Raw genomic sequence first — 24,732 nt, 5'->3', positions numbered from 1 at the left:
GACGACGAAGCTCGTTTAACGAGCCGTTGCTTGTGAAATAAAACAAAAAAAAAAAGAAAAGAAAAAGAAAGGAAAGTAAATGGTCAGAGCATCGGGGTCAAAAGAAAACACGAGGACATTGTAATCGTTTTGCACGATAATTTAACGGACCGTCAGACACGGCTACACGAAAGCATCGTTCGTGTTTCATTTCACATTTTCGATTAGCCGAAACACAACGTTCCTTCCCCTTGTCCATTCCCTTTTATTAAAGCCTCTCTATTCCTTGCGACTTCTTATTTTACTTTTTCTTCCTGGCTGTCTTTCATGTTCTTGACGTTGTTTTCGGGTATTTTTTGGCCCCTCTTTGCCTCCGTATTTTTAACCCGGTTTTCCATCTTTTATATTTCAGCGTTTCAGCAAAGGGGCAAGACTTTTAACGCTTTGACAAAACATTTACGTGAATTATTATGTACAGTTCGAATACTTAATGATAGTTTGTCGATACTTTGTTAAAACACGAGACAGTTTCTAAAAGTATAATTAGCTGCTTCGAAAATGAGCTGTTTCTCATTTTCTTCTTCGTATTCTAACTCGTACAGATCCATGTAATTTCCTCTTTTCTCTTTTACTCTCAACCTCATGGCACTCGATTTTACTTCTTTTCTCTTACCTCCGCCTTGCACAATCTTCTTCCTTCTTGACATTTTCCTATATATTTCATCTTGGTTCATCTTTCATTCTTTCCTCCGCATCTTAACTCGCGCAAATCCGTCTAATTTCACTTCTCTTCTCCTACTCACGATTTGTTCTTCTCCCTTACTTCCTCTCACGCACTCTCTTACCCAATACGCGCCTTTCCAATACTTCAACATCCACTAACCAGTTCCTACCTCGGCTCGTCCATTGTTCTCTTTCCTCAATCACTCATTCGCCAACATCCTCTAGCCACTTTCCTCATTTTCCTCTTCCATCCACTCCTTTCACCAATTCCTCCCATTCCGAATTTCCTCTCTCCGTCTTGAAACGCACGCAAACACACGTATACGCCGTCGTAGCCTCGAATAGCCCTCTTTCCTCTGGAAGTCGGGCGGCTGTGTTCGCGCGGCCTCCGGCTCTCGACAGCAGGCGCGGCAATAAATTTTCGCGCGCCGACACCGAGCAATATTTCCTTGCCGTTTGTACGCGCCAGTTCTCCTCTTTTTGCCGGGGCCCCCGGTACACGCGGATAAACGCGCTGCGTATTACGGTTAAACGGCGAGAAAAAAACCCGCCAGCCCGTTCCATTTCAATTTGCGAAATGGCGCTCTGCGGCTACCGTGGCCCGTTGCTTGTCGCTGCTGTCGCCGGCTACCTTTCGCTTCGTGGAATCCGACATCAGCATTAGGTCGCTTATTACGCAACTGATGGCCACTTCTCAACTATTTTTGAGAAATTTCATCGAATTTTGATAAATCGCCTGTTCGGTATTTTCGAGGTTCAAGTAATGGTAACATCGCTGTTTCACCGGCTGCCATTCGCTTGACGGATTCAGCATCGGAATGAGTCGATTCAATTTATTGTGGGATTGATGGGAGTTCTTGAGATACTAGGTATGGTAGTTCAGAGTTTCGAGGGTTCAAGTGTCGGTAATGGTAATGTTTACCTAATTATCGCTATTCCGCTGGCTACCTTTCGCTTCGTGGAATCCGACATCAGGATTAGGTCGCTTATTACGCAACTGATGGCCACTTCTCAACGATTTTTGAGAAATTTCATCGAATTTTGATAAATCGCTGGTTCGCTATTTTTAAGGTTCAAGTAATGGTAACATCGCTGTTTCACCGGCTACCATTCGCTTGGCGGATTCAGCATCGGGATGAGTCGATTCAATTTATTGTGGGATTGATGGGAGTTCTTGAGATACTAGGTATGGTAGTTCAGAGTTTCGAGGGTTCAAGTGTCGGTAATGGTAATGTTTACCTGATTATCGCTATTCCGCTGGCTACACTCAAATCTATCGTGTCTTTATTGTGAATGTTCGAGATATCAGATATGGTAATTCAGCATTTTGGGAGTTTAATCGTCAATCATGATAATTAATCTGATTGTCCCTGTTCCACCGGCTAGCTTTCGCTTGGGAGATTCGAGAACGAGGAAGAGACGGTGGATTTTATCGCGGAATCGATGAGAATTTTTGAGAAATTGGTTATGACAGTCGAGTATTCTGTAGCAGAACGCCACACAAACTCCTTTTCTTCGAATTTACGAACCTTCTGATACTTTCTAATTAACCCAATAAAAAGTGTCACGATAAAACTATCCTTCTCATCGAACGTCGTGACGACGTTAATTCTCGACAGAGATTATCTCGATCGGAAAGATCGAGAGCCAGGGTGGCAATCGGTCCGTGACAACGACCAGCCAGAAGAAGGACACGAGAGTCATGGCTTGTTCGCGTAGTTTCCGCCGCTGATTCCCGCGCTCTTCTACTTACAATGCCACATAAAATCGGGCCACAACGCACCGGCCAGCTTATTAAATTATGCTCGTTAAGAAGTTTAGAGTTGAAGCAGGCGCGTTTAACATTCTGGCCATACCAGCGCTTTGTCCCGCGGTTGCGAGGATTCACCAGGGATCGAGGACCTGTTTCCTGTCTGCATCAATCAGGAATTTCCCCCTTTCGTTCTTTCTCTTAACGGAGAACACATTTTTGCCAACTTAGGATTTTAATGGCTCGTTGATGCCATGATTTACCAACTGTTTTATCATCGAGCAAGTAGGAGATACTTTCGTGTGTAATACTTTTCATTGTGTTTGCTTCATTCCTGTAATATTTTTAATATGGCTGAGTTTCGTGGGAGCTTGATGACGGTGTTTAGCGTTTTCCACTTGCTGTTTTCTTCAACATAGGTATTTTAGCTATTTTCATTTATTCCGCAGTACTCTTGCGGTATCGTCTTTCGACGACGTAATCTTCTACTTTAATCTTCGTCGTGCGATTATTAATTAACTTAGAAATTTCACTTAGAAGTAAGAAATGTATGCACGCTTTAATAGATGTTATTTATGGCCTTTCTCGAAGTTGGATAAAATTACGAAATTTCTTTTGTCGAACCATTCTTACAAATTTTATTCTTTCTACAGTTTTACAAACTATTTTCAGTATCTTCGTATACTCTGTATTCTTCCAATCGTTGCTCACTTTTCAAAGCGTGTAATCTTTTAGTAATTTTAATTTTCTATAATTATTGACTCATGATCGATCCTGTACAAGTGTCTCAAATATGTCATCGCTATATATTTATTAACCCATTAATTAAAAACCAGGCATTGGTTCGTTGAAATTTCATAAATACTTCAGCTTCGTTCAGTTCCATAAAATTGTAGCGTGAAAAATATTAGTCGAATCTTGGAATTCTCTTTCAGAGCCACGATATTAAGAAACAGAGTTCGATGATGTAAATTAATCGAAAAGAAATCATCGCAATCGTCACCGATGCCACATAATCTGTCGCTTCGTGCTTTCAAATAAAAGCGAGACAACTATTGCTTCCTATACGCGTATTGTACATTCCAAATCAAAATGAAAAATCGTAACCACCAACAATCTTCGTCTTATAAATTCCACTCTGTTACAGAGGGTTATTATTGCGATTGGCATAACGAGCTTATGTCCTGTTTTATCGTTTAAGATGGCAATAAGATTTTCTATTGAAATCGAGAATCAGGAAACCTGATTTCCCAGTGTGGCAGGCTAATCCAAGGTCCATTGTGAACGCGAAGCCATAAATCAACGCGATCGAAAGCTTTTTCCGCGGCTATCCACGTTTTTTCCCCGATGATTCTCATGATAATTATTATTTACGAGGTCCCATAGTATCGTCGGTTGCGTTACGTTACTCTACGATCATTTTTTCATTCGTTTCTTTATGTGTCCTCTTTACTGGCGCCTCCTTCTCATCGTCGCTTCCTGCTTCGCAGCCAAGTCGTTCCCATTTTCACTAATGTGCCCTTTGTTGTTACCTTTCCCATAATTGTTGCTGCCCAACACGATCTTCCAATAACGATTCTACCTTTTTATCGCTTTCGACGATCGTCCGTGCCATTTCTGTTTCTATTTTGTCCTCGTTTCATTTTCAGCCGTTCCGTCGCTACTTATCGTTTCATTTGTTTCGAACACGTCACGGATTTAAAAACGTATGGACGAAGAACAAAACGTAAAATTGGTTTATAAACGTGAATGATAAAATTTCATTTAACAAGAAGGGAATTATCGTGCTTAATTTTGATTGGTTGCGTTCTCGCGTACAGCCTGCGTTACTAATTATTGTCATGTCGTTAATTATACGCCGTTAATTATAGATTATATGTCTAGATTCTTATTAAAGTATAATTATTCGTGAGCTTCGTTGATTATATTAAACTTTATAAAACGAATGAAAAAGTAGTTTCCGATATGAAAATAATTTACCGTTCTGAATCAACAGCAAATATACCTTAACCGTGTGTAGCGTGGAGTCTCATTCCGCTCATTCTTACGATATAAAATTCATTTAAGCGAACATTAGCATCGACGTTTCAAAATAAGTCTCGTTTAAACCAGCATTGACATCGACATTTCTATTTTATAATTCGTGCTATTTATTTAAATAAGGTCCGTTTTATCGAAAACAGTACTCGATAGTCGGTACAGTGGACTGTTTCAAGTGCTTCTGCCTGTCAACAAATTGGATGCTGTAAATCGCGAGCGAAAATCAGAAGACCGAAAAGCAGCTGGGCTTCGCGGGAATTAAACGCATGGCCGATTAATTGCGGCCACGATACGATCGTTTCGTTTCATTCGTTCGTTATCTGTGTGATCCAGCGTGTCCTCATTACCGCCTCTTATCTGTATTAAAATTAATAAAGAGAGATCGCGAGAGGCGTGCAGCTGCGTTGACCCGCGCGGATCACAGTTTCAGCCTCTCGAACGACGTCTGATCCCGTATAAATTATAGTCTTTATACTCGGCGTGAAACCACGATAGCGGTTTTACAGTGATCTTCGTTCTACGGTGGAATTAGTTCACCAGCTTCATGTAAAATTAATGAGAAGGAAGGAGCTGCACGGTATAAATGTGCTTCGAGTTTTTCGATTTATTCTGCAGATTAAAGTTCCAGCAGTTGTACAAGATTGTATTAAGATTGTCAATAAAATTCGATAGCGGTTTTACGCTGAACTTCATACTACGAGGCAATTGATTCACCAGCTTACTGTAAAATTAATTAAACCCAAGAGCTTCGTCGTAGACAGTAGGTTTTTCTTCGAGATTAGATAGAAAGTCGTGTCGAGATCGTCAGAATGATCTTAATCTTTTAGTATCTTAGGTATTGTGAGGTCGGACATAACCACAGTGACTCAATAATCCAGACTATAGCAAAGTGTTATAATCCTTTAAACCTTCTTTCGTCTTCCACCATAGTCCTAAGTAGATTATCCAAATCGAAAGTATATTCTACGTTCTACGCGTAAAATACTATTAATAATTTTGATCGCGAGAAATATTTCTAGAACGTAAACGGAAATGAAATACTCGGAAAGCAAATATGTTCGTTCTAAACGCTGTATAGATCGCCTACGACTCGGCAACGCCAATTGACGTTTTGTATGCAACAACTATATCCAATTATAGTAAAAGTCGTAGTATCTGTAAGACTGCGAGGCAGGCAAAAATCGTAGGACGAAAATGGAAGAGAAGAGAAAAGAGTGGGAAGAGAGAGAAGAAAGAGAAGAATCGGCGCGACGCGGCGCCCTGCGCCGTAAATCCTGTTACTCGGTGCCGGCGAGGAGAGGTGCGCGCAGGTGTTGCCGAGGTATCCTCGTTATTTATTGATTTACTTAATTCGGCCAACAGAGGACCGCGGGCCCCTGCCCGTTTGAAGAGAGCCGGCTCATTTCGTGATTAAAAGACGTTACGGACGCCTCGACGCAGCATGTGTGTGGCGGCAGTCGGCCCCTTCCCAACCCACACACCGCCCTGCACACCGTTCTGCACGTCGTTTGCACCCCTCCGAGCCGGTGTCCATATTTTTCCGGTTAACGGCTCTCGCCTTTCTCGGTTTATTGCGATTAGACAAGCCGAGAGTCGGATAAGCGCGGCCGAAGGTCGCTTTATGGTCGCCACAAAGTTTAGGGACTCTGTTCTAAGGATTTCTGCAAACGTCTTAGAAAACCTAAGTTACAATTAAATATATTACGTTGCATAAGCAGTTGTAAGCGAATAAAAGTGAATATAATGCAACAAGGTAGGTGAAACATCCAAAGTGGTTGCGAACGAAACAAGTCTCCGTTTAGACTCAATTTCGTTATTTGTATTCGTAAAAATATAAATTTGCATGAAAACTCGTAATCTTCTTGAAGCGAGACAGGCAGAATTTCATTTGGCCGATCCACGAACATTATACCGAACTTCTTCCAAGAAAAGAAGACCACAGTTACAATTGATGCATATTCGAACTGGCGCAACGCGAGGACGTGGCCTGCAAACGTGCCAACGTGACCTGCGAACGTGGCTAGCGAATTCTGATTTCTGTGCGGAATCCGCGTTCAAATGCCACGCTGTCTGACGTTTCGAACCATGCGAAGGCTACACTCGTACACTCACAGCGATCTACAGTGGCTACAAAAAGTATCCGCATTCTATTTATCGTAACATTTAGATACTAATTAGTCAAGGTCCATAATATACCAATTAAAAAAGGCTCAAGTATATTAAATTTCGTATCTTCCAACGGTACTTCCATATGTCTACAAAAGTTTGGTACCATGAAAGAGAAACGTAGAATCTGGTGAAGAACCGCTTCATTAAAAATTCATACCCAGGCTATGTGCTAATACCTCTTGTAGCCACTCTATTTAGATATTCGATTACATTGATACAGATGTCGGGTTAACGTTGCAAGTCGGGGCGTGTAACGAATCTTCATGTGAGTTGGACATCGTTGTTGGATAACATAGATGAGATTGATTGGATAATCGAGAAGTCGATGACAATGAGTTCAGGTTCGATTACCAATCCACGGTCCACGGGATGACGAAGCCGATCTGATACAAGATTCTGGTGTCACTCAACGTACTGGTGCACGGTACTAGTCAAACTTATTAGACTCAACCTCAGTCCAAGTGGATTATATACTCCTCTCCGTACCTCTCTGTATCCCTCGGGTCAATCTTTGTTTTTAAGGAGAGCTATTTAATTACTCTATAGTTCTGTTAGATACACGTCCCTCCTGTGACCGTGGCTACGTTCAGCGACCCGTTATGTCACTTCGAGCCCAAGCCCACTGTCATAAATCTCGGGCAAACATAATTGGATTAAATCATAAACACCTATTTCTCAGTTTTATTGTTTAAGTACGGCTATAATAAAAAGTCTGGACTAAAGTATCGGGGACCTTCCCAAACATTCCAAAAGAAAAGCCCCGATGTCCTTTCATCTCCGACATGTATATCGATTTATCCAGAACGTCGACTCGTCCGAACAGGCCTAACATCTGCGAAATTCGACTTTGAACATTGAGTTGGCAACTAAGCGATTGCAGATTTTGTCATTAGGTGGTAATAACAAAATCCGCAATCTTAGTTGCCAACCCAATGGAACCTCAGTCCCGCGAATCGAAATCCTCGATCGTCGAAAGTGATCAGGCTGGATCGGAGCGAGTGAATCCCACTGCAAAACTGGACAGAGCTGCTCACCAGCCGGGGGTCCCTATTAATGCCCATTTCGCGTTTAATCTGATCGCTGATCTCTCAGAACGCGAACGGTCGCGACTGACCGGCAGATAGAGCGCGAAAAGTGATGAGAAGCGCGGAGATAAGGGAACGTGGTGGAACGGGTGGTTCGGATGACGGCCACGAGGCGGGAAGAGCGACAAGGACGATGGAAATACTAATAGCGGTGGGGATATCGGGCCCCGGAGCAAGCGGGTCCGACGCTGCGGGGGGCCTCACACGCACGAGCCAACACATCGCCTCGAAAAACCAACATCGGCGCCGACAAATAACTACCCATATTATCCGATCTTGTAGGCTACCATCTCACCACGAGCCCTTTGTGAGGGGGCCAGCGTTATGTATAGCGGGCCCCATGGAACCGAGACGGTAAAATACAGCCGTCCCCACCACCGGTCTTCTTCTTGGTATACCTTCGCGTTTCTCGTTTATTTTAAACGAAATTTTGGCGCGCGTATTTTTATCAAGTTTGTCTTGTTGCGATCTTTCATTTTGGGATTAGACGGTTAATGTATTGCTTGGTGTCTTTATATAATTAAATACAGCCGTCCTGTCCAGTGCTTCCCTCCTTTCGCGTTTCTTGCCTGTTCTACGTGAAATTTTGCCATAGTATGCGCTTTCTTGAAGTTTGTTGTAACGCTTAATTTTCAGATTAGATGCTAAATGTCTAGCATTGGTTGACGTCGTTGTAACTTTAATATCACAGTGGTCTTATCCACTTTGGTTTCTTTCGTGGGATACCTTTGTGTTTCCCATTCATTTTCAATGAAATTTTTACGATGTTTAATTTTCAGGTGGATCAGGATCAGGTGGTTAACGTATTGGTCGACGTCTTTATGTATACGATATGTCCCTTATGGTATATAGCCGCCTCCTCTACTGGTTCCCTTCTTGGTACACACCTTCGCGTTTCTCGTTTATTCGAAATGAGATTTTGGCGTACGTCTTTTTATGGAGTTTGTTCCGTGGTTTTTGTTGTAACGTTTATTTCTGAAATTAGATGGCTGATGTCTTTATGCAAATTATACAGCCAGAGACAAGAAAAGGAAAAGGACAGAGTTTTAACAGACTTGCCAGTCCTAACGTTAAATTTATCGAATCTCCTTCGTTTCTCACCATTAAAAATTGATTTCCTCAATAAATCTATCTCGTACCATTTCTTATATTTACTTCGACTCATTAACTCAATTTAATTCCACCTTTTACAACTGATAACAGACAACGTTCTGCTTGTCTTTCGTGACCATCGAAGTGGTTCATCGAACAAATAATAAAGTAATTAAAAGAGTGTGTCGTTGCTGAGGAACCAGTCTGCCGGTCGCTTATCTCGCCGTCACAGCGAGGCGAAATTTATATTTCCTGCCATTATTTTTGCCGCGTATTCCGCAGGAGTCTGGAAACGAATAAAACTTGCCCAGAGTACCAGGAGACGATACCGTTACGCGTAAATCCGCCGTTCTCGCCTGATACTAATAAAGACTGACCTGTCTGCTCGTAGGTGCGAAAAACGTCTCGAGCTCCAGCGGAAACGTCCATTCAGCGATAAAACGGGGATTAATCAAAGCGATAGAAACGTTTTAGCGGCTCGAGAACCGCTCAAGTAGTAGAGCTCCTTTCTGAAGACTTTGAGATTCGATCGAGAAACGAGATCTTACGGTTAATTGAATCTCGCGCCATTGAATCTCTTCAAGTCGTTTACTCAATATTTCTCGAAATGTATACGGTGACCCGCCAAATCGTTCGAACATTCATCGCAGAATGTTTCTGCGGATATATCACGCGCATTGTACGAAACTCTCTAAAGTTCCGTTAGCACTGTAACGAGACACGACTATCGCGATTGCGATAGGAAAATTTGAAATCAAACGGGAAACGCGTGTAGAAGTTACAAGATATTTATTGCAAATATACACTGAGCGAGAAATTAGTATATGGCTTGTATAGTACGTAATGGTCTTAAACATACAATTAGTGCTAAAGATCGTCGCAATGCGTATTAATTAATATAGCGAATAATTTGATTGTTTCAATAGTTTGGAGATACGAATAAATATCTGTAAATGTAACTTGTGCGTATATTTGTACATCCGTTTCAAATTTTGCTAATATAATCACGATAGTCGTGATCTCGTTACAGTGCTGATGTGATTTCAAAATGTTTTGTATAATATATGCATAAGAAGAAGGAGCCACTGTATATAGAATTTTTCATCGCTTTATATCTTCGTTGCTTTTTAAAATATTTCGATCCGATTAAACCAGCAAGTGATAAATGAAAAGGAAACGTTAAATGTTAAAAAAAAAAGAAATGAATACATCGAATTGATATATTTTGACATGAAAATTTGTAGAACGACGTGAATGGCATTCAATAAGCAAGCATAGGTGTATCGAGGTATTAATTAACGTGGCATCAGCGCGATTAACGAAGGCGGGAAATTAATTAGTCAAGCGCGGATTTGACGGGGCGGTGGTTAATGAAGTGTAGAATTGTCAGAGTTTTATTTAATTACTCGGGGTCGAGTCGAGGACGCTCGTTAAAAAATTATAACGTCGTTAAAATTTTAACGAGGCCGGCCGGGCAGAATTTTCGAAATGCTCTATCATCGACGCCGCGAGAAAGTTTTTAATTAATTAGCCATAGATCCCGCGCGGAATGTCAATGAATTTGTTATGACGCTATTAAAATGCCGAGCAATTATTTATAAATCTGACAGACTAATAGCTCAATCATTCAAAAAATCTATCCGTTGTTCTTCCATTTTTTTTAAATCCTAACTTGACTAAATTTTTATCCCTACCTTTTTGAAGTAACCTCGAATTTAACCCTTTCATCCTTCCAGAACGATAATTCCATCCAATGTTTTCTGATTTTTACAGTACGTTCACACTATGCAATATTCTTTTCTGGAACTAATTAACAAAGAAATACTACAACTGAAATAATACATCGAATCGAAAGCTCAAATAAAGAGAGGAAATTTGGACAGGTTTTTTCAAATAAATTTGGACGTACTCAGATTAACAGGGTATTTCAATGAATTTCTTCAGAATAATTTACGTAGCCAAATATGTGAAACTCACCTTAAGCCCCGAACTACTCGGATGACACATTGATAAACTTCTCAAATCAACAATTATCACATCATCTTCTTACAATAAATAATCTTATAGAAGTAAATAATTCGTTTTAAAAAAAGTCTAATTGTAGAATAAACGATAAAAAGCGTCCTACTGATTGTATGTATCCTAATAAAATTGAGAAAATTACAAAACACGATGTTGATCGATTTGACTTTTAAAGCTTCCTTTAAGAGTGCAAGAAAGTAGCGTAGAATGTTAATTATATGGTTCCAGCTTGTTCCTTTTCCTATTCACGCGGCGTAGCTAGACAACTAGCGCCATCAGGCCAGATCTCCTTCTAAGAGCATTCGAAGCGCCACAAAAGCGTTCGAGCGAAGTGGACGAAGGCCGTGCGACGTTTACAAGGCGTCCGATTAATTTCTCGTCGGTCGGGATGAATCTTTCGGTCCGCAGGAGGAACGCAAGGGCCGGTCTTCTGGCCTTTCATGGCCAGGAGATGCTGAAGGCTCCGCGGCACCCACGGCACCGATTGTAAATTAGGGCAAATTGATCGCAAATCAGCCGCGCCGGACGAGAGTCACTCCCACACGATCCGTCCGGGAAAGGGGAAGAGACGCAAACATGCCCAGCCCAGGACTTTGTACGCGAGACCAGGCCTTGAACGACGATGAGAGAGAAAAGTAATGCCCGAACGGTCGCGGGTTTATTGGCCATCTTAGTTTCCAACGATCGCCGCGAATGTAAATCCTCTAAACGACTAACGCGTTTAGCTTTGGTGTCTTGGCTTCAGGCAACGTTCCTAGGATTGGTGCTCGTTTATGCGCTCCTTTAAACAATTAGGGGATCGTTCTTCGCGTCATTTTGATTTTTATACCCGGCCTTTTGCGGTTCTATGTATATATATACACCCTGTTCATAATTATTAAGACAGCGTAACATTATACCATAAGATGTGACGATTGGAATAAATTATCAAGGATCAATCGATCGGACAGAATTTTGCATTCATGCCAGATAACGATTCAAGAATGAGAGGAACAATTATGAACATTACAAATGCGAAGAGGAAAATCTGGAATCGAATAACAAGAAGTAATCGTTGCAAATGATTAAAATAATCGAGGAGAGACATAATCTCGTAAACAGGTTTACATTATGACGTTTACATTATTACGTTCTAGAATCTCTATCTGTCTTGATCTAAGGTCTCCAATCTTGTTCCAGATAATGAACTTTGGCACTCACATTCTACCGAAAATTATAAAATTATATTTATAATCCACTTGTTAATACACAATGATAATATCAGTTGGAAAATTATCGTGCAAGAGAGTGTAGCCCATAAGTACCTAAGAATCTTCTTGATAACGATTTTAAAAGGATCCTTGGAATCCCTGACCATCGGAAGAGCATCGTGTCGTCGAGCTCTGTCCCGAAGCATCTCCAGAATTCAACCACCCGTTCTCACCTGGACACCAGAGAGGCAGGCACCTTCCGAGGGTGAGAGAACTGTACCAATGTAACAGTTCGGTGCCTTTAAGCGGCTTCGAGGCGGCGGCATCGGAGCCCTCAAACGCGCCGACAAACGTTGTCCCGCTAGAAAGCCCTCGTTCCGCTAACCCTTTCCCAAAGCCAAGCCGCGTCTCGTTCTCTCATCGTGAAACGGCGATCGAAAGACCGTTTTCGGGGACCAGGTGCGAATGGAGAACAGGCCGAAAGTTTCACGTCGATGTGGTCTCGTTAGAGATTCGCAAACCGAGGATTCCATTCGATCAATAGCTCGCAATGCCATGAAGCTACCCTAAAATTTTCAATCCTCATGCTATACTATAAAACGCAATCACATCATCAGAGGACTGCGAATATTTCGGCTTCATTTTTTGAAATACAATTAAAAATACGGAATTTAGATAGAGAATTTGCTTGACCTATCGAATATTGTACAAAGTAGTATTCTTTATATCCATTCTGTACGTTCATGAAACTTTAAACATAAGATTGGACCGAATCTAATTACAAGTAAACGGTTAATTGGACAGCCAGGCTTCTAAGGTTCTTGTTATAACTTCAATCGCTCCAAAACTCCTAGGACACTAGCCATTTTCAATAAAACTTCCATACTTGGTGTGGGCTATGACTTTTAAGTAATAATACTTTCTTCGTCGTCCAAACTGCCGAGTTATGCAAAATATTGGAACGCAATTCAGCCATACAACTCTTTTCAACTTTCAAGAAGATATGGTAACCGTCGTAGCAGTTTTAGGCTACGGTGTGCATGCGTGTAGTACTTCATCCAGTTCTCAAGATTCCACTTGCATTGTACGCGCGATAGCAACTTTCATCAGAAACAGGAACGATCAAAAAGCTGCATCAGAATGCCTCCGGTCTTCCTTTATCCCAAAGCAAGAACTCAAACAGGAATCCCAATGCCGAATCTCTGAGAACTTAAAGTTGACGATGTCAATTAACAATCCCAGCCGCGGTCCAATTAATCAGCCAGGGCATAACCGAAAAACGAGAAGCAAGAACCGTGGACAAGCATCAATCTCGCGTCGGTTGCCAGCGTAAATCCGCTCCGTCCGACACTCTCCGTTTCCATTATTCCTCTTCCCATCGAAGACACCAAGCCAGGACCGAACCAAGCCGAGTCCAGAGAGAGATAGAGAGAGAGAGAAAGAGAGAGTAGAGGTAGAAGGCTCGAGCCAAAGCGACCAAAGCCACGGATATCTATAGCCCACGACGAAGAGGTGTACACGACTAGAGAGGATGGCTCCCGGTCGCGCTGGATGGACACGGACAGGTCCGCATTGTATTCTGCGGCCAGTAAATCCTGGTGCTCGTAGTGTAAATGAGAGCCAACCGGGGCGGGGAACGGTGGTACCCGGCTAGGCTTGGACCAGAAAGGGCCAAGGCTCCTCTCCGCTTCCAACTAACGCGCCGACGATGGCGGAACAGAGACGGAAAGATTTATCTGCGAGCCGCGAGCACGCCACGGCAACCCTTTGTCGCTGGCCGCGGTGAGAAGTTCGCATTTTTCGCCATTTTTTTCCTACCGTTCCGCGTCCGTTTCCGTCTCCTTCCGATCCTTTCGTCGGATTTTTTTCATAGTTTCTTCTTCTTCTTCTTCTTCTCCTGCGGAGTTCTTCGTTTGGTAGACGCAAGGAAAGGCGGAGGAATCGAGGGAATCTGACGGGGCTCAACCTGCTTGATTGTCCACGGCTTGTTAGGGATACTTTGCATTTAGAGAAGAATTGCCAGATGGAGTATGAATTGGAAAAGAAGTTGGAGGTTGCATGATTATGTCTTAGGGGAAGATCGATTTTATGTTTGGTTTCAGTAATGGATACTGGAGGGTGGGTTGGCAACTAGTTAGTGTCGTGTGTGTTTCGCAGGGAATTTGTAATTAATCCAGCTGACACGTTGTTGACTAGGCGTGACTAGGCGTGGTTGCTTTTATTTCCTATCACTGTTCTTTATTTCTTTCTACTAGAGACAAAATAGTCGACGATTATATCTTATACAAAGCTTCATCTTTACAGTTTGATTGAACCTGTGATAATACGCGACATCTTAGGCTACCAAATGAGCTGTCAGTTCTGTTAAACAAACAGCTACATGAATTTAATTTAGGTCGAGTCAGGGATCATAGTAACCATGAAAAAACAACAGAAATGTAAGTAGTGACGTTTCTTACTTCGATGTAAAGTTTGTGAAAGGACACACAATATACCAGGCAAGCTACAAAATCCACATTTTTCGTCTTTAACTTTTCCACTACTCGACCAGTTCCATTCTCTCCAGACAAAGCCATAATTACAATCAATTCTTCTCGATCTCGCGATCATTGCTCACGAAACCATTCCAATCGTTCAGAAGCACACTAACGGCGTCCTCCATCATTTCTTCCATCTCTTCCAGCCCGAAAACACAGCCACAAAAGTCCGTTTCCCTCAAAACCATCCAGCCCAGATAGACAGTTGGGTCAGACGTCGGAGACAGATCGATCGATCAGTCTAAAAACGCGTGCAACCTTAATTTCTCCGGATGGATCGTCACGTAGGACGTCCCTTCGCGTTCCAGAGGGTCGGCCGAGAAAGCGAAAGCCGACCGCCGAGTCGGCCACTTTGCATAGTTTAGCGCTGCGACACCTCCCGGTGTCAATTAAATCCTCGTCGGCTATCGGACTGTGTCGAGTGGTCCATGGGTCCCCTTCAACTCCGAAACTAGCCCCCTTGCCTCTGTCGTGGACGAGTTTCGACGCCGATCAAAGACCACCGGGCATTCCAATTGCTTCCTAATCTTCGTATCGTCGAAGCCAGGCTTTTTTCTTACCTTTTAGCCTTTATCGGTTACGAGTTTTTGATTGATCTATATGGTTCCCTGGGGTGGTATTTTTTTCTTGATAGGATAGCGGGCAAGGTCCAGTTGTCTCGATGTGATTTTATCGAACTTCGATATTCGAGATGAAGTTCTTCGTGGAAAATCATTCGGTATAGAACGATGCCATGATTAATTACTTGATGAAGATAATTCCGTGTTATTGTATATCAAATCTACCGTTTCATTTGTACATCGTTATTTATACAGTTCAGCTTCAGATTAAGGAATTTTAAAAAATATTTACACGGCTTGAAACGAAGTATCGAGAAGTGGTGATCGATTATGTATTCGTAGCTGTTTTCTATCGCGAGGAAACAAAATTCTAATTATAAGCACAATTAATTATTAAACAGCGAATTTTCATGCACCCGTAGGAAATTAAAAATCGATTACCAAACATCGTTAGAATCTACATAATATACAAAAGTATGGAAGATATCCAACGCATAACGTTAACGCGATATTCAGTGGATGAAATTAATTTTTACTTAGGTTCCATTTGTTTAATTGGATTTATAAGAATACGAGTTTGCATAAAAATTCACAGTTTACCGATCACTATCACTAAAACTACCCCTAAGAACTTCTTCAACGCTTCGAAATATCTTACAGCAAGAAAATAACAATGGCTATTAATTTTCCTTCACTTTCTATTTCGAAATGGTTTCTCGGGTGGAGAAACGTTCTACGTGGCAGACAGACGCGGAAAAAGGATCCGTGCCTAATGGGAATCGAAGGAAACACGCGGCCCAGCCGGAGGTCCTCGCCGAACCAATTTGTATGCTGATGGCTATCTCCGTGGAATAATTTATAAACGATATTAAACCGTGCTCTTTGGCCGGAGCACGCTACACGCTTGGTACCGGCCAGCCCTCGGGCCCACCCCTTTGCCAAAGGGGGTGGTCTCGAATTTATCGTCGGGAATGCAATCTGTCATCGCGTATTGGCCGCGACTTCTGCGACTATTAAATGTAAATCCGTTTCGATCCACCGGGAACGAGTCAATCGATTCTACCACTAACAGACGACTCGCAAGGTGTAAGTGGCTTAAAAGAGGTGATTTTTAAATGTTTTCTCAATGGAGAATTTCCTTTAATTTATTTGAAATTTATTTTTCATTTTCTTAATTTTATATCATAATTAGGAAGCGGGGATATTTTTTGAAATTTATTTTTTATTTGTCCTTTTCTTTTTGGGGGAGCGTTTTGATCTATCGAGGAGGGAAATAGAATCTCTAAATATAGTATTGAAAAGTGGAGTTTTCGAATTTCTCGAGGAGTTTAATGAGATAAAGTATGGAGATCTTAAGTTTCATATTGGACAAATAAAAAGCTGAACAAGACTCCAAATGCAAGAAGAAATTTAACCTGGGAAATTCCACCGAAATAAGCGTCCACTTTAAATTCATAAAAAAGAACGCTATACTGCTATCTTTGAAACTCAACAAAATAATTAATTATCGTTTAATTTCGATAATTACCAAGAGTTGTATTTTCACGTATGTAAGCAAAGCACCGAATACCGAATAGAAAATTCAAGCTGAGAAACTCCATCCATACGAGCTTCCACCTTAAACGTTCCAAAAAGATTTATGGAAACTGATCATGGTCATACGAAAACTATTAAGAATGACGATAGCCTAACCCTAATCCTAAACATGGCATCTGCTTGGATTTCACAAGGGCGCAATTTGCGCACAAATGTTGCTAACAGGGAAAAACACGTTAAGGGAAGGAGTTTCGTTTCGCGAACGACTTTTTAAGAAACCGCTAATCCAAGCTCGAGGGGGTGGCGGCTATGCTAATATCGAAGCGGAAGGGGATACAAGGGGGTTGGCCGTATTCAGAGACAACGAAAAGACGAGCAGCTTTCGTGATCGAATCGATTACCGCGAAACTGGCTGGCTGCTCGGCGAACGCGCGGAATAAAATCGAAAAACGAGCCGCATAAAAGTCAACCGATACGTATCTCTTGCCTCCGCTGGAATCCCTGAACCCCTTCCAACTGTTCCCGTGTTTCGTGATGGTTAAGTGATCGCGTTTTACGTGCCTCAACTCGGATCGTCGATTATTGCTTTCGTCGAGTTTAAAGGGCGGGACATTGATTCGTTATCGAACCCGGCAAATTACTTCTGCTTGTCTTTCGGCGTTTGAAAGCAGGAAGGACAGTGGAATAAGAGGGTTAAGAGAACGCAATTATGTTAGGAGTATTGGTTTCTTTTGTAGATTTTTCTGCTAAAAAATTTCTATTACTCTAAATAAAGAGATTAAACAGAACACGATGCAGTGTATCAAGTAGGAATATCGATTTCTTTTATGGATATACTTGGCTTCCAACAGAATTTCTATTGGAACTACAAGCCAACTTTAATTCGATGCTCGTAATTCGTTGCTTATGATCTTTTTCTTAGTTCAAATGTATTTCTGTAATTTAGATATTAGACAATCTTCAGTTTAAATAAATAAATAGATGAAATTGAAGATGAGAGAAATGTCTGATAGCTGTGACACCTATCGTAATTGAATATTTACCTTGCTACTTTGTGACATGTATTAAAGATTATGTCAGACGTTGGATATTAAGAATATTCAGTTACAAGAAATAAATAAATAAGATAATGGAAGTAGAAGGAATAATCGTCTGCTGGTGCTGACAATTTATAGTAATCCAATCCTTTTCTTCTCTTTCTAACTTACACGTCAGATATTAAACTTAAACAAGTTGATAAATAAACTAATGAAAAGAAACTTATTAACTTCAGTAACAACTTATTCACAGTAGTTCAATGTTTTCCTTTCTTTTCTTATGTCACAAATTATACATGTTAAAGAGTTCCCTTGAAAGAATAAATAAATGACAGAAGAGAGATAAACCTACTAAATTACTTTCTGAAGCAATTTACATTTTAATGTAATTGAAATTTCTGCTATCTGATACGCGGGCTCAGAATGAAGATTATTCTGTACCGAATGAATTAGTACGATTAAATTCTACGCAACTGGCAAGGTTCATCAAGTGTTTCAAAGAGGCAAGTCTGAACATCGATGGAAATAATTCTGCTAATAGTTTCATGCTGAACACTAATGACAGCCTTGCTACCAGAGTTTCCTATAATTAGCGCGAAGTCGAACTTCAATCTCTTTGGTGCCCGCAATAATTCACACCTGCAACAGCCGCTCCCTGTCTTATTAACTTCGATACAGGGAGATACTTTGTAATTCAAACGCGTCCCAACCACCAATTAGCCAGAAGGAATTCCATAAAATCGCGAGTCTCCCGAGTAATCTGTTATATCTATCTATCAAATAGTTCCATCGTTCACACTATTAACGTCTAATGAACATCTTTCTAAATCCCTAATATCTTCAAGTTTCTATCATAACATTGGTAATTTATGAAATAAATTTTGAAGCATGGTCAGTGATCTAGCTAATTTTAACATTTCAAAGACCAAATTATCGATAGACATATACAAATAAATAAAGTAGATTAATATGTTAGATACGTGCATTATATAAATCAAAGGCACAATAGAGATTTCTGTAGTTTGAAGACAGTGCTATAAATGGTTCAAGTTCTTCGAATATTATTAAATTGTAGTATCTAAATTTTATTCTTTAATTTCAGTACCGATATTACTGCCAGTTATAACAATTATTACTTCCCAAAATTTTCTCTTACGATTTCATATTTCCAGAAATGTAACTAAATGGAATCTTGATAAAGATTTATTTCACATACTATATATTATAGCCAGCGTTTCGCTTTAGACGTTTTTAGAAATTCTTACAAGTCATGTAGGTATATTTTTGCGCTTTTAAATTTCCAATAAATGTATAAACATCCGTGATCTAATTACGATTATAGAAGATTAATACTCCGAGGCATCGAAATTAGCAACATAAATTTCATTAGTGGCATCACACATAATGCAGTTACTAATTATTTATTTCCTACTAAAACTTCAAGCTATAAATTTTCTGTATCTGATACAGAGATGAAGAAACGCAAGACGTTTTGAAGATAAAGTGATCATTGTTTCCTAAATTAATCGCTTTCAATTTTTTGTCATTTCATTACAAGGAATTAAATGATCTCTTGAACTTATATACAGTAGTATTCGTCGCAAAAGAGAAGAGAAATAAAACGTGAAAGAAAGAAAAAATTCGGGTGGAACGTTCCATTGGTAAATAAGCGGGCAGGCCATGACCTACTCCACCGCAAAATGCTCGAGCTCAGCCACATTTCCTGGCAGTTAGTATTTTCTCCCGACCTGAAGGTTCTTCCTTCCCTTCAATTTCATCTTGCTTCCTGCAAGACTATCCTCGACTTAATAGCGTTCGCGGATTCGACGTGCACGCACGCCACTCGTAATTGCCCGCGCGATGTTTGCAGATGTAATTGTGTCTCGCGGTCGAAGCGACCACGATAGAACATTTATTGGCACGAAGTGGTTGTTTACCCTTCGATTTTAATATAGACAGTCCTGTGGATTTTGCTTAATCCTGCACGAACCTTTGTTTGCCTCCACTTTCAACTAATTCGTGTTTTACACGTTTACTTGTTGGTCAGATTTTTGTTATTTAAAATGATACACGTTAACGGGTGATTTTATATAAGACAGTCGTCTGTAGCATGTTGTAAAATTTTATGAATTATTTGAGAAGATATTGGCAGGAGGATTATCACAGTGGCGATGAATTCAGGTTGGAAAATGAATATTTGAGAATATTTTATTATTTACAATGCTACTTGTTAACGAGGTTTAATTAATCCAGGCTTAAAATAAGTTTCTGTCGTGGGAAGTTGGACTGACTTAGATGTAACCGAAATTTAAATTTGCATAAACCTAATGGAATTTTAATTCAACACCTTGTATGTCAGCAGAATCTGAGCTGTTCAACGCGAGAAGTTATTGCCACATAATGCAAATTATGTCTAAATGATAGCTTCCTGATTCTCTTCTTTTATTATCTACCGTACAGTTGCTATGGAGACAATAAACGTCATGCATATTTGTCGCATGATATCTTAAATTCACCTCGAGACCTAATCGAAGTTAAATATATATCCAAAAGCAATTTAAATCCACGTTAAGTCAGATTTATTTAATCTCATATGGAACACGTTCAGTTCCTGTTGAGTTCGAGTATTATTGCAAGAGATGAACCAAAAGATACAACACACAGTATCCAAAGATATAAAGTCTAAAATATACTACGATAACTACATACGTAATATCTACATTATTCCAAAAGATGATACAAAAATACAAAATACATGGTGGCGGTTGAAAAAAGGTAAGATTGGAATGGATGCATTCCAGCAATTTTTACACTAACCACTTCTTACTATGTTGGTAACAATTGTCAATTCTATAATATATATTGCATTTATTCATTACATTTTAACTTTAAACTTCCTTTGGTTCGTCACTCTAAACTCCAAATACAAAATCCAGAATACAAAAGCCGTACTAATGATATATAATTAAATTTTGTTCAGCCATCTGAAGCTACCATTCCAGTCTTATCCGCCAGATATAAAATTTCGAAATATCTACTAACCAAATACAATTAAAAGATAAAAAATAATTACATTTTCTCACCTTAATAAGCTCGTTCCCGCAGAGATTAATTTGCACTTAATTCAAGTTAATTTATAATCAAGTTCTATTTAACCAGGACTTAACCGACGTCTAAATCACAGGGATCGGTAATGAAAGAACGCTGAAGTAATCCCATGTTCGCGTTCACCGTTCGTTAATTGATTCCGTTTAGCTGGAACTAGGCAACAACTTGGACGAGCAATTATCGCCTCTGGCCGTGGTAAAAAATCGGCGGGAGACACGAGTGAAAGGATTGGAACGGTGTCAGCGGCGGCGGTGAATCGATTGCGTTGCATTAATTGACCATGAAAATGGAATGTCACGGCTCGTAGATTTTCCAGATTAGGCATTGCCGTGACTGCCACTCGTTTCTGCCCGAGAGATTATCGCCATATTCTCACCGACGTGTCCGACAGTCCATACGTTTTTTTCAACCGTACCAACCGTTGCAACACCAACGTGGAAAATCTGCACGATCGTCCACCATTTTTATCGTATATCTATCTGAATTTCTCGCAAATATAGAAGCGTTTCATTAGACTTTCATTTTACCTTTTCGTTCCTCCAGTTTTATAACGTTTTTCTACTTCGTTCCACTTCGTTTGATTCTTTGTATCTCCTTCTGTTAGTTACTTCCGGTTTCCACCGTCTCCATCGTTATTTGATCCTTTACGGTAAAACTTCGTTTACCTGAATTGTATTAATCGAAAGAAAATTTGTATTGATGTTAAAAATAGTAACGTTGACAAGAATAATGAGAAACAGATAAAATAATATTGGGAATATACATACGTTGCATTACCAATGTATGCTGTTAGTTAAGTAATAGGTAGTGGATAGAATTGATGAAATGCTATTTTAAAGTTCTATTGTATTTGATTTAAAGATTTATGCCTTTTCTGAATTACCTCGTCTAAACACTCGAAGAATATAAAAAGGGAACAAAGGGAAAAGAATAATAGTGGAGATGGACATCGTTAATTACAAATACTTTTCAATTTTATAATGGCAATGGAATTTCGCGGACACGGCGTAAAATCGCGCACATGAAACATTCATCGCGCTCGAGGATAATCGAAGGAGGTTAAGCATGCGACGAATTCGCCCTGGCGAGCGTTTCAAACATTTATGGATTAACATTTTCATCACGCGACGCTCGCGGTTCGTGCACGCCGAGCGGAAAAATTTATTTCCACCAAGGGCCAAGACGAGAATCCTGTAAATTTTTTACAGGTTAATCGTAAAAGTCTCCGACGCCGGTGAAACAGTCCTCTCGTTTTGCTCGCTTTCTTCCATTCGACAGAATGAATATAGTGCCTCGTGGAATCATTCGAACGCTTACCATAGACAATTTTCATGTGCATATTCTATTCGTTAGACATTTTAAATTAGACATTTAAATTTTATATTTTTATGTTTTATGTTTAGACATTTAATTTTAAATTTAAATGTAAGACATTTTAAAATTTCAGTATCTGTAACGAGACACGGGTGTCGTGGTTATGTTGAGAAAGTTTAAAACCAATCTGAAAATGTAATGTAAATATTACAAGATATTTAGTGCACACATATATCTAATAAAAGTAGTAAAAGTAGCATAGAAATTAATTTATAAAAAATTAGTATAGGGTATCTTGAATATTCTATGTGTTACAGGTGGTTCTACCGAATATCAATTGTTTAAATTGTTTGTGGTAAGAAATATATATTTGCAACTTGTAAATATCTTGCAACTTCTACGCATGTACATCTTCGGATTAGTTGGAAATTTGATCGATGCAATCACAATAGACGAGTCTCATAACGGCGCTAATGAAATATCAAGATATTCATAAAAGTTATCTACAAGTGTTGAAATATCTTCGCGAGCTACTGTATTCTCGAAAAATAATGGGGGGAATAAATATTCATACAGAGAGACCGTCTGCGCGTTTTTCGATACACCTTGAATCATCATCGTCCATGGCCCCGAAGAAAAAACGAGGAAGCCATTAAAAAATTTCAACATCGATTACGGTGATCGTTCGTTTCTTAAAAATTGCAAAATTAATGGGGAACACCCAGGCGAACCAGTCGACGTTCCGGAGATTTCGCGATTACGCCTTAACAGTTACAACGTGTTGCCATTGAGAAAAAAGCTCATAATTACAACTCGCGGCGGTAAACCGTCTTTTTTCACCTTTTTCGCGAACGGAGGTCCGGCTCGAGACGATGCGCCTCGTGAAAGATGAGAGATAATTCATCAATCGTTCCGTAGCCATCGATAATCGAACTTTACTTTTTAATCGAGTACCAAGAAATTTCAAATACACCACTAGCCTGATTAGTCATCGAGGTTACAAGGTTTGACGTATTCACATACAGTAGCTTACGAAAGTATCGGAATACATTATATATATTAGTCAGAACACGTTGAAATTTCATTAACATTATAATGAGACCTGGCTATCAGTAATAATTTGTTACTATCTGTTGCCACATTTATCTATTTAATTTTGCTTGTCAAAATGGATAAGAATAAAAGTTGAATTTTTTGAAGAGACGTTCAAGAATGATTAAGAATGTGGGACATAGTTTTGAAAAATAAGACATTACTTAGGCAATTATTTAGTAATAAATATTAAATTAATGCGCCCATCTTTAACACTAATTATACATAGACCGCGATTGTCTACGCGATTTTATATTTTTCTTAACGTGACTAAAGAAATAGATTCTAAATGAAAATTCGTTTTATTTACTGAATATTCCTTAAATATTCTAATAAGTGTCTTACTTTGAATATTTTATACATTTGTACATGTTATATGCATTTCGTAGATCTTGGAAACCTTAAATATCCCAAAAACGCGTAGACATTCGCAGTAATTTGATAAATGTATGTTGTTCCTTATGAAAGTACCAATGAAATTTCAAAATGCTTTACGCAACATACGCACTATACACATAAAAGCTTGCTATGACAAGTATTCGAATATTTTCACGAGATAGTATAGGTTAAACCTACCATGTTACCATTGTTGTACGTTGGAGTTCGATTGGGTCGAATATAGGTTATAGCCAGGTTAACCTAGCTTAAAACCACTGAGCACGGGTATTAACGCCATTGTTTGAATAATAACGATATGGTTCGCTGTAGTTAATCAAATCTGCACATGCAAATACTCGCGACGATGCAATATGTAAATGTTCTCGACTCCCCATCGAATTTGCACAAAATTAACAAGCAACCCGAAATTTCCGCGGAAGTGACCCCAATAACAATTTCCTCGTCGTTACATCGTACATACTCGCACACGCGAATCGTATACGAGAATTCATCGCGAACCACTTTACTTCTTTTTTTGTTTCTGTTCGTAAACCTATATGTATACAAGAACAGACTCTGCTCTCTCCCCTCCCCTCTCTCGCACTAACTCACTCGCTCTCACTCTCTCTCTCTCTCTCTGGCGAATTGGCGCGCGTGCATGAATTATTTATACTCACGTAGGCAGCTTGTTTACAACGTGGCCGCGATATTTCGTGGTAGGAAGAAAAAGGTAGCCGTGGAGCCGCACGTTTCCGACGACAAAAATGCCCGCTTACACGATCCCGGCCGGTTCTAATTATACAATCACGCAATTTGTACGTTCACGTGCGATTAAGTCGTTAGCTTTTATGGCGGACGCGGCGGAAAAATTAAGAGACTCGCCCCCCCTGGGGGACCGATTTTTAATGGCCCCGATTTTATTTATTTCACCGCCGTATTTTATCGTATGCGGAGAATAACCGTGTCCGCGGTGCTACAACGATTATTACGCTACTTACGCTAAAGATCGATCACGTGATTAACAGTGATTACTAGATCCGACGCCAGGTGGTACACATACGCTTGACTCGTTCGCGCGCATAACCAACTTTGAAACTTCTCCTTCGTCCGTGATTCCTAT

The 24,732-nt window shown here is 40.0% G+C and overlaps 1 protein-coding gene across 1 annotated transcript in view; it reads right to left on the bottom strand.

Moving 5' to 3' along the window:
* The window catches only part of LOC132913880 (Fanconi anemia group J protein homolog), a 167,893-nt gene extending 143,636 nt beyond the window's left edge, over positions 1 to 24,257 (bottom strand). Inside the window, exons 1-3 of the mRNA XM_060972504.1 lie at positions 23,811 to 24,257; positions 21,356 to 21,493; positions 20,804 to 21,271 (exon numbers count right to left, since the gene is read on the bottom strand). The gene's annotated coding sequence lies outside the window, so the exon portion shown is untranslated. The remainder of the gene's footprint in view (positions 1 to 20,803; positions 21,272 to 21,355; positions 21,494 to 23,810) is intronic.
* Between the last annotated feature and the right edge of the window lie 475 nt (positions 24,258 to 24,732).

Source organism: Bombus pascuorum, chromosome 14 (genome assembly GCF_905332965.1).
Source record: "Bombus pascuorum chromosome 14, iyBomPasc1.1, whole genome shotgun sequence".
Taxonomy (NCBI): domain Eukaryota; kingdom Metazoa; phylum Arthropoda; class Insecta; order Hymenoptera; family Apidae; genus Bombus; species Bombus pascuorum.
This window is presented reverse-complemented; position numbering and strand designations above follow the sequence as displayed.